The sequence below is a fragment of the Pollicipes pollicipes genome, unplaced genomic scaffold (genome assembly GCF_011947565.3).
Source record: "Pollicipes pollicipes isolate AB1234 unplaced genomic scaffold, Ppol_2.1 Scaffold_427;HRSCAF=479_pilon_pilon_pilon, whole genome shotgun sequence".
NCBI lineage: Eukaryota > Metazoa > Arthropoda > Thecostraca > Pollicipedomorpha > Pollicipedidae > Pollicipes > Pollicipes pollicipes.
Genome location: NW_023596458.1, coordinates 35,883 through 47,293, shown reverse-complemented (window position 1 = coordinate 47,293; position 11,411 = coordinate 35,883). Strand labels below are relative to the sequence as shown.

The window sequence follows — 11,411 nt, the reverse complement described above, 5'->3', positions numbered from 1 at the left end:
ACTATCTTACAAGGCAAGTTTTCCAGCAATAACGTGGTAAGTTTTTGACTTTGATGTGAATCTGTGGGTAAGCTATGGTACAAAATTTATCCTAATCCTAATTTCAATAGCCAAGTTGTCACAGACAATCAAAGTTGTATGACTTAATCTAAACGTACGTTGTCATATCGTGCTGAACGATACCCTAAACATTACCTACGCTGACAACCATGCGCTAAATTTAACCTGCCAGTGACCCCACCATATATATCCAATTTTGTAAGCAAAATTTCGGCTATTCCATTGCCTGAGGTCTGTGAATTTAGATTCTGCCCTCCCACGCCGTTTGGAAATAATCTTGAAAAAAACATATTTTCGGGTGTTCAAATCGGCCCCAACCCGAACGCGTGTTGGAGAATATCACTGGACGCTCAGACTTGCTGTCTTAGTAAACAGATGGTGGCTTCCTTATCTAACCTTTCGAACTTTTACACCATCAGCAAAGATTGCTTGCACGTGCTCGCACATGGTTCTCGAGATATGCTTCTGAAGGTGATCATGATGATGATGTTTATCATCATGGTGGTGGCAGTGGTGGCGGTAGTAACACTGTTGGTAGCAGCAATGGTGAGGCCTATGGGTGCTGATGCTTGGTTATGATTTCGATGGCGGTGATGATGACGATGGTGGTGGTTGTGATGCCAATGGTAGTGGTCGTGATAATGATGATGGTCACGACGACGATGACGATGACGATGACGATGACAATGACGATGACGATGGTGATGACGATGGCGACGACGATAACGACGACGATGACGATGACGCCATCTTGTCATCATGAAAGTGAGTGATGCATCGTGACCGCATGATGGTTTATTTTCCACACAAAATAACAATAAGAAATACAGCAAAGTTTGCGTTCTATCGCAGAGGTCTGGCCAGGGCGCAGAGTTCTGGTCTGGTTTCGGTCTGGTCGCATTATGTGTGAAAAGAAATACAGAACTCCTGAAAGCGGTGTCAAAAACTGTATTTGTGGTGTTAAAAGAGGCGTTTTCAGGGTCATCACAGACAGATGTTGCGATGAATACATCATTTTGGATCATCATATCATGTTTCAGAGCTCATCAGAGGTGTCTGTACTCTTTGTCTTGACTCACAGTTCTTCGTGCGTGCGATCCCCCAAAGCATATTGTATTTTTTTGTGCGCGGATTTTTCACACGTTCAGAAACTCCCATTACCAGCTCCAAAGCTGCCTCTGAAAGTGGTGGCTGTTCTCTTGCAATTCCAGCTGAAGCTGCCGAAGCAGTGCCGAAGATATTTAACGGCACAGTGACAGGTCTCTTGCCAGCCGACACGGTACCGCTCCTTTATGCTTATCTGCAGACACAGGCATGCTATAGTGAGCATGGTGACAACAGCACCACTGCTGCCATGCTGACGTCGCGCCGTGTATTACGGCGGGAGTCCGCTAAAGGCACGCTTGATTGCTTGGTCTGTTTGGTCTAAACTGAGTCAAAAATTCCGTGTGCTATTAAACCTGCCACAGTCCATCTGAAGCATTGGCACTGCGATCCTATAGCCAGGAGCGCAAGCATTGCATTAAGACAACGCATCTGTACATGACCCGAAACACAAGAAGAAATATGGTACCCAGTGAGTAGAAAGGTCGTAAAATCACGCAAATATATGCGCTTGATGCGGAGCTAATTGGCATTTTATTTCTTTCTTTTATAAAGCTCTCACGAGTGTGTGGTAGACTCGAGACATTGTTAATACGCGCCCGGGTGGCCGGTTGGAAACCCTTCGCTCGTTTGGGCGGTCAATTTGACCCCCGCCGAGATTTCGGCAACTAGGACAACTAGAGACACCAAATTTACAACGTGTGTTGATTTGTACGTGAATTCAATTAGGTAAGTTTTTGAGGTTCTAGGTCATGACCTTTGGGTCAGATAAGGTCAAACAAGGTGATATTCCACGATCTTCTCAAAAGTGCCACCAGAACCTAGATAATTGTTCCAAAGCAAAAGGTCACGTGCTCATGTAAGGTCAGGGACCTTGCTTGATCTCTTCAAGGTCGTAGTGACCAACATCATACAAGACTGCTCTGAGTTTTGCTTTTCAATAAGTGCCAAAGATTTCGCTAGGCAGTATGTTTCAAAAAACAAGATGTTGTCATGGCTCATTTTAGGTGAAGGACCTATTCCGACCTCTAAGAAGTCCATGGAGTATGTAGAATGTGGTTCCTGCTATCAGTAAATTCGAAGCATGCACCAGAAGCTATCTAATACAGCAGGCCTTAGAGTAGAGAACTGGTTGGTTTTGACCTTGGTCTGACCTTCATACTTGAAGTTAGGCCAAGGCGATTTGCTCACTCAATATTTTTTGCTTAAGGCAGCATATCAGAGGTGTACGGCTTCGTCTAACACTCCGCTGTTTCATCACATTGAGCGATTTCCTAGAAATTGACTTCGCTGAAACCCTGGTCTGATTTGACCTACCATAGGTCGGTGACCTTGCAAGATGCAACTAAATTTGTGAAACCAAACGAGCCGTGATTCAGTTATCTACATCTGTGCAAAATTCGGCGCGGCTACGCCACGGCGTTCGTAAACGATTCTGGAAAAAAACTTCCGAAAAAAACCTTGGACCCCTCCACCCGAGCGCGTGTTAAACTGCATAAGTATCGGGGTCTTACGCTATTTATGCGAGCGGTACAACACCCAAAATGTACCGGTAAAAGTGTATGTAATCAAACTTTAAAAGAGTGCCATAACATAGCACGACACAAAACTCTCACTTTGGCCCATTCACTTGTAAACGCTATCTAGCTGCATGTAACTTAGGCCATAACAACTGTCATGCATTCACTTACATGACGGGCAGTTAATGTAGGTACAAGCCCAGCCGTGACGTACACAGTTACATCTGTTACATCCGGCAACGCCGCGTTCGCCGGAAATGCAGGATGTTGTAACCGCTGAAACAGCACCAAACATGTTAATCCACAGAGTGATAATCTCATGACGTGGTCAGATGTGGTCAGTCCATGATGCCATCAGACGAACACACGGTGTGTGTGTGTGCTTTTCCTTCGGCCCACTGCATTGGTAACGGTTAGAGGAGAATGCATCTGGTGAATGCCGTGCATGCAATGTTTTTGCCAAACTATGCACGTCTCGTAGAACGAAGGGCCAAAAACGAGAACTTCAATATACGTAGGTTACTTACGGCGACATTTGCCCTCTCCGCAGTAGGGAAAGTAATGCGAGCAGTCAGCATCCGTTTTGCACAACTTGGGCCAGCCTGAAAGCAATGATTCCACAGTGTACTTGCATGCACTATACCGTCGTAACTCGATCGATCGAAGTAAAAAAGATGTGGAAAGAAGCGTTTGGCGCTAACCACACCCGATGCGTTTCATTTTATAAGCATAATTTTTCTTTCTGGTAGAGTTTTGCATTTGTATTTGTCCTCGCAGCTCACAGGCTTGCGTGGCTGAAATAAGAAAAGAAAGTTTTTCTCCTCAGTAGGGTGCATGACCCGGGCAGTGAGCATCCATTTTGTACCATGTGAGCCACAACCCTGAAAAATGATGCAGCAGTTTATGCATTTGATCGCCACAAGTCGGTCAAAGCTCATGCATCCGGGAAGACACATTTGCCGCAAGTGACAGATGTGTTTTTATTGGGTTATAGCAAGGCATTCAGGATATAAAGCCTATTATCCAAATGCAAGCAAGTTGAGGTTTAATATTCTTATTCGCTTTACGTCTGTCACAAGGCGTTCATCCCATGCAACTAGCCTGAGATGACGCATTTTGAGGTAATACGGAGCAGTGTTCTAACCCTGGCTTTACAGCCTGGTTTTAGCAATGACATAAGATACCTAGAACTGACTTCAGTGAATATCTCGGCCCATCGTGTGTTACGCCATACGCTGGTCTTTTTTGTGCTTCCAGGCCCGAATTCTTTCACTTTGCTGAAAGCATTGAAGGTGAATGAGGTGATCTTATGTTTCTCAAACGAGATGAGAGCTATTAGCTTAAAACATAGTTTGTAAAAGCAATCACAAAAGATGAAAGTCGCAAACAGATTTCAAACGTTGCGCAAAAGTCTTCAGCGAATAGTGTGTTGCTACTATGGTCTAAAACACTGTGGAAGTACCGGCCTATCATCATATTCTGTTCTCTCACGGGTGCATGCTGAAGAGATCACCGCACCAAGCATATTCTATGATGAAATAGAACAGTTCAGAAGGCATTAGCCATGTGCATCAGGAAGCTATGCTGCAACATTTAGCAGAATTGAATATGATTTGTTGTGGAAAACCCGTGAAATGCTCGAATGGTGATAAAGTACGCAAGCCTTCCACCTGGGGCGCGAGCAGCGACCTCCTAAATTTAAATGTAGACAGAGCCGCTTACCTGTAGATTTCCCAGAGCTGCTCAGCGCGCCCAAAACCAGACAAAGGACGACAGATTTAGAGAGCATAGTGACAATCCTCTCCTGTTCAATGTTTAGCAGCAAATGTCGGGTTCCTCAGTGATGGGTCGTTGGAAACTGAATGGTGAGTCATAGCCGTGATGGACAGCCCGCAAAGGCGTCACAAAACGATGGAGGACACCGTGTATCGGCCACCTTTTACAATCACTAACGCCGTCATAGGTGGTTGGGTGTCACATAAAACTATTAGAGGACAATCTGGCGCGTATTTATGAAAACACATGTGCTCATTTTTTCGCTCGTGAGATATGTGATATTTTGCAGTTAGTAATGTGCCTAGAACTGGATGCGGCGCCTTAAGCCTGCAGGGGTCAGAAATCAATAACGGCAGGATCAGTTGGATCTGGTTTGGTTGGCTGCGGACGTCAACAGATCCTCTCTAATACGTTAGTGTCGGATTGTTAGCCTGCGTGATCCTCAGCATTTGGCTGTGTTTGACGTCAGCTTCGTATGTAGCCGTCAGAAACGTACTTCACCTTGGTTCTGAAGCTTTCATTATCCTCATGAGGCTAGCAACAGGCTTCTCGCTTGTGACGGGATACACGGACAATGTATCTTACACAAATAGGACTGATGACAGAAATACAGAGCTCTCACGGCACGAGTTCCACGCAACATTGTTTCTGTTGCGTAATCTTGTACGCAGTAGAAGTTATAAAGCAATAGTTTCTTGGGGTGGGATCACGCAACGCATAGAGGGATGAAGCGTAACAAAAATTTAACAAAAGAGAGTACAGGGTTTGACATCGTGATGATACCGCCATATGTACATCCAATAATGGTTAAGTTGTTTCATGTTTTAACCCTGAAAACCAGATGCCGCTAACTTCCTTTCATGCCAAGCAGCATGCCTGTTTTTTTTTTTTTTGTCGTATCTCCCACTCTATTCGGGGCCAAACGGATGCTACCTGTTTGGGATATTACGCTTAACACAGGTTAACCAATGTGAGAGTTTTTTAACCCGGCGCAGCCGGTGCGTAACTAAAAGGAGGGAAATTGTTGTAAATTACAAAAAAGTGCCGTAAATTATGGACGCTCCCCAGGTCCTCCACGGAACAAAATTAGTAATGCGCAAATGTTCACGTACATAAACTGATGCAAGGACCGGTTAGGCAAGTCCAGCCACGAAGTCGTTAAACGCAAACCGTTTCTACGAAGCATACCTTCACTGCGACAAAGCCGGCACGTCGAGTGTAAAATCGCCGAGAGGGTCGTCCCAATCTCTTAGTGCTGTCGAAGGTGAAGGAACCCCGAGTGCCGTGGCTAACGTTTAAACCTGTGACAAACGCAAGCACGTGAAGAGAGTGGCAGTTAAATCAGGGATCAGAGTGTTACCAGGGATCAGCAGTTCTGCTGTTGAAAAATGTGATAGTGAATGGCGTGATATTGGACGTGAATAATCGTGTACGTCAAATGTATAACACGCGGGAAGACCTCAAAGATAAAATCTCTTTCCCCTGTCTGTTTTTGGAAATACAAAGATTGGTCTACTAGCTCAGTCGGTTATTGTGCCGTATTCTTAAGCATGCTATTTGACGCTCAGCCTGTTCTTCTTAAAGGAAATGTTGTACATTTTATGAAGTTTTGAGTGAAAATAGCCATTTTGATGCAGTTCACAACCCCACTCTTCTCAAGACCAAAGCCATCTTGGTTGCAGAGCTACACGCCCTTGAAGAATGCAGAATAGGTGGGAAGACTATTTCAAGGTCCATGACGACATGATAATGCCAGTAAAATCCCATCATTCCTTCGGCCATGCCGTGATCAAGACCAAAAAAGTAAAATTATCGAATCCTTCATATCTGAAGATCTAAAGTACGATTGCGAGATGTAATAGCTGCCATTTGGGTCTCAACTAATGTTGTGCGAGGTGTGATGACGTCATCAAGCAATGACACGTTGAGGAGCGTACTTACCCAACAGGAAAATCGTGTTTTCTAAAGCAGCCTTTCCATTTAAAAGTACACCAATAGTTATGAGTGAGCTTATTTCATCATACCTGATGCTTGCCCCAATTTCTTCAAGTATGGATCATTTCCTTTATTTAAGGATAGCTCGACGTCCTGTTTCAAGCATTCGCGCTTTTACACCATCAGCAAACTCGGCTGACGCATGCGAGGTGGGTCTCAAAATTTAATACCGAAGGTGATGATGATGCTGATGAAGATGATTATGGTGGGGGTAGTGGTGGTCGTCGTCATACTGATGGTTGCTGTGGTGGTGAGGCCTACTGTGTTGGCAATGTGGTGGATGTCTTGGTGGACGGCCCATGTGCATTGTAGTAATTATGAACGGGATGGAATTGACGATTGTGGTGGTCGTGGTTGTAATGGCGACGACTGGGACGATGGCTATGAGGACAACGATGACGATGGCGATGGCGATGACGATGACGATGACGATGACCATGACCATGATGATGCCGGTGCCGATGCCGATGCCGATGCCGATGGCGATGGCGATGCCGATGGCGATAACGATGGCGATGGCGATGGAGGTGGCGATGGCGATGGCGATGGCGTTGGCAATAACGAAGACGAGCCCGAGGACGAGCACGTCGTCGACAATGATGACGACAACGACAGTGATGACGTGAAATAAAACAAAGCATTGGCACTGCTTGACAATAAATTGTTCAAACAAACAAAACATGATTAATAGAACAAAGTTTGTATTCCATCACAGACATATGGTCTTGTAATATGTCCGATCAAATATTGAGCACCACAGAGCGGTGTCAAAAACTGAGTTTGTGGCCATCCAAAAACTTACTTTCAGGGTTCTATCAGACAAGCTCTCGCACCGAATGCATTATTCCGGAGCAGGCTTCAAATTTCAATGTGCAGATGTTGGCACCCTTTGCTTAGTGACCACAGTTCTTGGTGCGTCCATTTACCAGCGCACTGTGCATTTTTGTGCTCGAAGTTTTCACAAATTCAGGAAGCCCATTAACCATATTAACCCTCGCTCCGATAGCAGCGGGGGGGGGGGGGGGGCAATGCGAGACCCATAAGGTTTTGGGGGATAGCGCCCTGGCGTGCAGTGTAATCACGCCCATATTTTCGCTAGCGTAATGGACGTTAGTTGCGCGTGTTTTGACCGTACCAGCATGCTTCTAGCTTTCCTGGTTTCAAACCAGGAACGCTTTTTTAGGAACACTCTAAGAACTCCGCGATTCGCGGCCGGCAGGCGGCTACCGACGAAGCCGTCGGTTGCACATGTCGGGCCGACACTGTCGCATTAACAGAGCCCCGCATCATGAACATATGCTGAAAATACATAAAAAGGCATCAGTGTGTTCAAAATCAAACAAGAAACACCGTTGCGTCGTTTCATGTTTCCGTGTGGCTTGATGTTATCACTGGTCTCTGACCTGGCTGAATGGGGTCAATTATTGACCTAGCACGTTGTTAACACCAATCCAAACTAGTCGCGGGAACTCGTTGAGGCCAATCAACTGTTTTCTCCGCGATGCTCTACCTTTTTTATCTTGGAAATCGGAGGGGTGGGTCGTATCAAACTTGTTATCATTTCGCGCCATGAAAAGGGGGCGAATCAGGGCGAGGGTTAAAGCTGCTTCTGAACGTGGTGGTTGTTGTCTTGTAATTCCAGCTGTAGTTGCCGGAGGAGAACCGAGGATCAGTCGCGGCATAGCTTCAGGTCTTTCGCCCGCCGACATGGTACCGCTCCATCATGTTTGACTGCAAAGACACAGACATGCCTCAGTGAGCATGGTGACAACAGGATCCCTTCTGCTATGCTGGCGTCGCGCCGTGTATCGCGGTGAAAGTGCGCCAACTTCTCCCTAAAATTGCCAGTGCTCTTGGTCTGAAACTGATTCAAATGCACCCTCCGCTGGTATACTTATAACAAATCCACTTTGTGGCATTACAGATTGTTTTACAGAAAAATTCACATGCTCATTAAAGATCAGTGGCCTTGTTTGACCTTTTGAAGGTCATGTTGACTAAAATCATATAAGACCGTTTTGTGCGTTGCATTTGGATAAGCGGCAAATGTTGCGCTAGGCAGTATGTTCCCCAAAAACAAAATGTTGACCTGGGTCATTCTAGATCAGTGACCTATTCTGATGGTTAAACAAATCCTTGGAAGGTGCATAATGAAGTTCGTGTTATCAATAATTCAGAAATAAGCAACAGGAACTACGCCATACAGCAAGCGCTAGAGTAATAAAACAGGTTGGTTTTGACTTTGGTCTGACTTCCATACCTGCCCTCAGTCCAATGCACTTTGTTCATTCAATGGTTATGTTGCCTGAGATATTATCTCAGAGATGTATGGCTTCATCTAACACTCTGTTGTATCAGATTGAACAACCCCTAGAAATTACCTTCGCTAAAACCATGGCCTAACTGTGATCTGTCATAGGCCAGCGGTCGTACAAGGTATGTCTAAATTTCTGATGCCAGACAACCCGCTATTTAATCGTCTACAGTTATCCAAAGTTTGGCACAGGTACATTTCGCGATCCGTAAAACATTCTAAAAAATATTCGGGGGTCAATTTTAACTCCTCCCCTAGGGCGTGTTGACACGCGCCCGGGCGGCCAGTTGGATGCCCTTCGCTCGGGTGGGGAGTCAATTTGAACCGCTTTGATCTCAGGAACTAAAGGAGCTAGAGATACCAAATTTATTGGGTGTGTTAATCTGTATGTGAACTCATTTAGGTCAAAGTTTTAAGTTGTTAGGTCATGGTCTTCGGGTCGGATAAAGTCAAACAAGGTCAGACTCCATGTTGGTCTCCAAAGTGTCCTCAGGACCTAGATACCTGTTCGAAGCAAAAAGGTCTAACTTTGACCTTCCTAGGTCAGAAACCTCACGAGATACATCTGAATGCTTTATGCCAAACGATCTGTCATTCAATTATGTATAACTATACAAAATTTGGCGTGGCTACGCCGCGCCGTTCGGGAACCATTTTGTAAAGACCTTCGGGAAGGAGGGTCAATTTGACCCCTGCCCAAGCGCGTGTTAATTTGACCTACGGCCTGTCTTTCAAACCCGTGAGTGACCTCCAATCAGGAGAACAACAGGCCATCCAACCGGGCCCTTGATCTTTTGTCCCTTGGGCCACTCCGTCCCTCTTCGGACTTCCTCAGAGAAAGCCCGTAACCGGTTCAGGGCCACTATCCGACACATGGCCCCTTGTTGCGTTCGTGTGTCGGTCCCTGACCGACACAGGGGCCCCAGTTACTATTTTAGGGACCCAGACCTATGCAACCCGTGGCCTCCGGCCTTGCTCCTGCCTGGAAAATGGGCCCCAAAGTTCAGATTGACCGGGAACCAACTGTTCGGTGTTTGTGGTCTTTGGCCGACTGAGACAACCGCATTTTCTCAGGGGGTCGCCGAACGGGGTAAGAGGACCTCTAACTGATATTTCAGGCCACAACCATACGGGCTGCGATTCTTTAGGTGATCTGCAGCCAGTCATAATGGCCCCAGTGTCATCCAACCGAACCCTTGATCGTCAGCTCCAGTGGGTCGCCTGGGCCCCCTTCGGGCCGCACTGAGCACTGCTCCTGGTCGGCCAGGGCCCCACGGGTACACAGGACCCTCTTTTAGGCACTTTGGGCTCAGGACAGGTACAGGGGCCCAAACAGTATACATCGTCTGCTGTAGGGGATTTCTCACTGCTTTCGTGGTAGTCAGACTATTGTAGACCTGGCTCGCGCCAGTCTTTGTTGCAAGTCGGCCAAATGTAAAATTCGGCGGTCTACAGCTCGTATTCATTAATTGGCACTCACAAACGCTCACACCACACCTCAATGTCCACGTGCACAACCAAGAGCAATGTTGCGTTTTCGGGTCCATTCTTGAGTATGAGCATACATGGTTGCCAATGGTGCGCCTTATATGCCGCGTACATCGGAAACGAGTCATGGTCACAGGTTCAGGAAATGATGTGATAATCAAACAATGAGAAGCGAGTGAGACATTGCATGATGGTCGATTAAACCAATCACAGAGTGTGGAATCGCCTTGTGATCCCAGAACTATCTGATACAACAAATGGCTGGTGAGGCGCTGAGAGCGACTTTTTGAAGGAAGTATTGAGTAACAATATAGAATATATCCATAGTTTACTTTCCGACGGAACAAATAGCATGTGGTGAGTGATCTCTTTCCCAGCAGAGTTAAATGTCTCCTAGTGCCTTTTTCGTCTAAGAGGCTTTTGAAGACGCTAGAAACTTTAGGTGTTAAAACATCTGGAGTTTTTCAGAAATCTTGAGACCTTTACTGTCGCGATATATAACTTTGTTACACCTGCTATGGCTTTATAGCTGATTGGAAACCGGACCCTCAGGCCCATGCCGACACGGAGCGGACCATGCGGTACTGGTGGTGATTGACCGATATACAGACCATATAAACTCAGGTTTTGATTTGATTTGATGCTTATTTTCGATCATGGATATCAAGCAGTACATAATACGATCAGTGGATTGGCGCATAAGCGGAACGCTTAAATCTGAGCGCTTCTCCTAAGAATAACAAGATACGGTCATCGCCGCCAGAGAACCCACGACACACCGCCCACTCGCCCGATCCGTAAGCCGACACGGGCCAGGCGCCCGCAGTCACTCCGGTCTAGACATACAGCCGTCTCGGGCCGGCGGCGGGCGTCCGGCCCGGCAACGCCACCCGGTAGCCGTCTGCTGCCCGCGCCCGCTGGAAGTTTTTAGGCGAATCGTTTGGTCTGGAAAACAAATGTTTGGCAAATTTTTGCTATGTGCTGCTCATTGCGATTCTGTAAGCCGTTACCTGCGAGATAGATACTTAGTTGTTCGTTGTGAGTGGGCTCAGGAAACTTTTGAATGATACGATCTGTTTTACGTAGCACTGAAATTCGGATTTCATGATAGCGAGGACAGTTCAGTACAAAGTGTTTAGGGTCTTCATATGGAT

At 46.3% G+C, this 11,411-nt stretch overlaps 1 long non-coding RNA gene across 1 annotated transcript; it reads right to left on the bottom strand.

Annotated features, from left to right (window-relative positions):
• Positions 1–1,176: 1,176 nt before the first annotated feature.
• Positions 1,177–4,530, bottom strand: LOC119096183 (uncharacterized). Its single transcript, XR_005094024.1, has 4 exons — positions 4,407–4,530; positions 3,212–3,286; positions 2,856–2,960; positions 1,177–1,360 (listed from the first exon to the last, which is right to left on the bottom strand). It is a non-coding gene; the product is annotated as an uncharacterized LOC119096183 (long non-coding RNA).
• Positions 4,531–11,411: the final 6,881 nt, after the last annotated feature.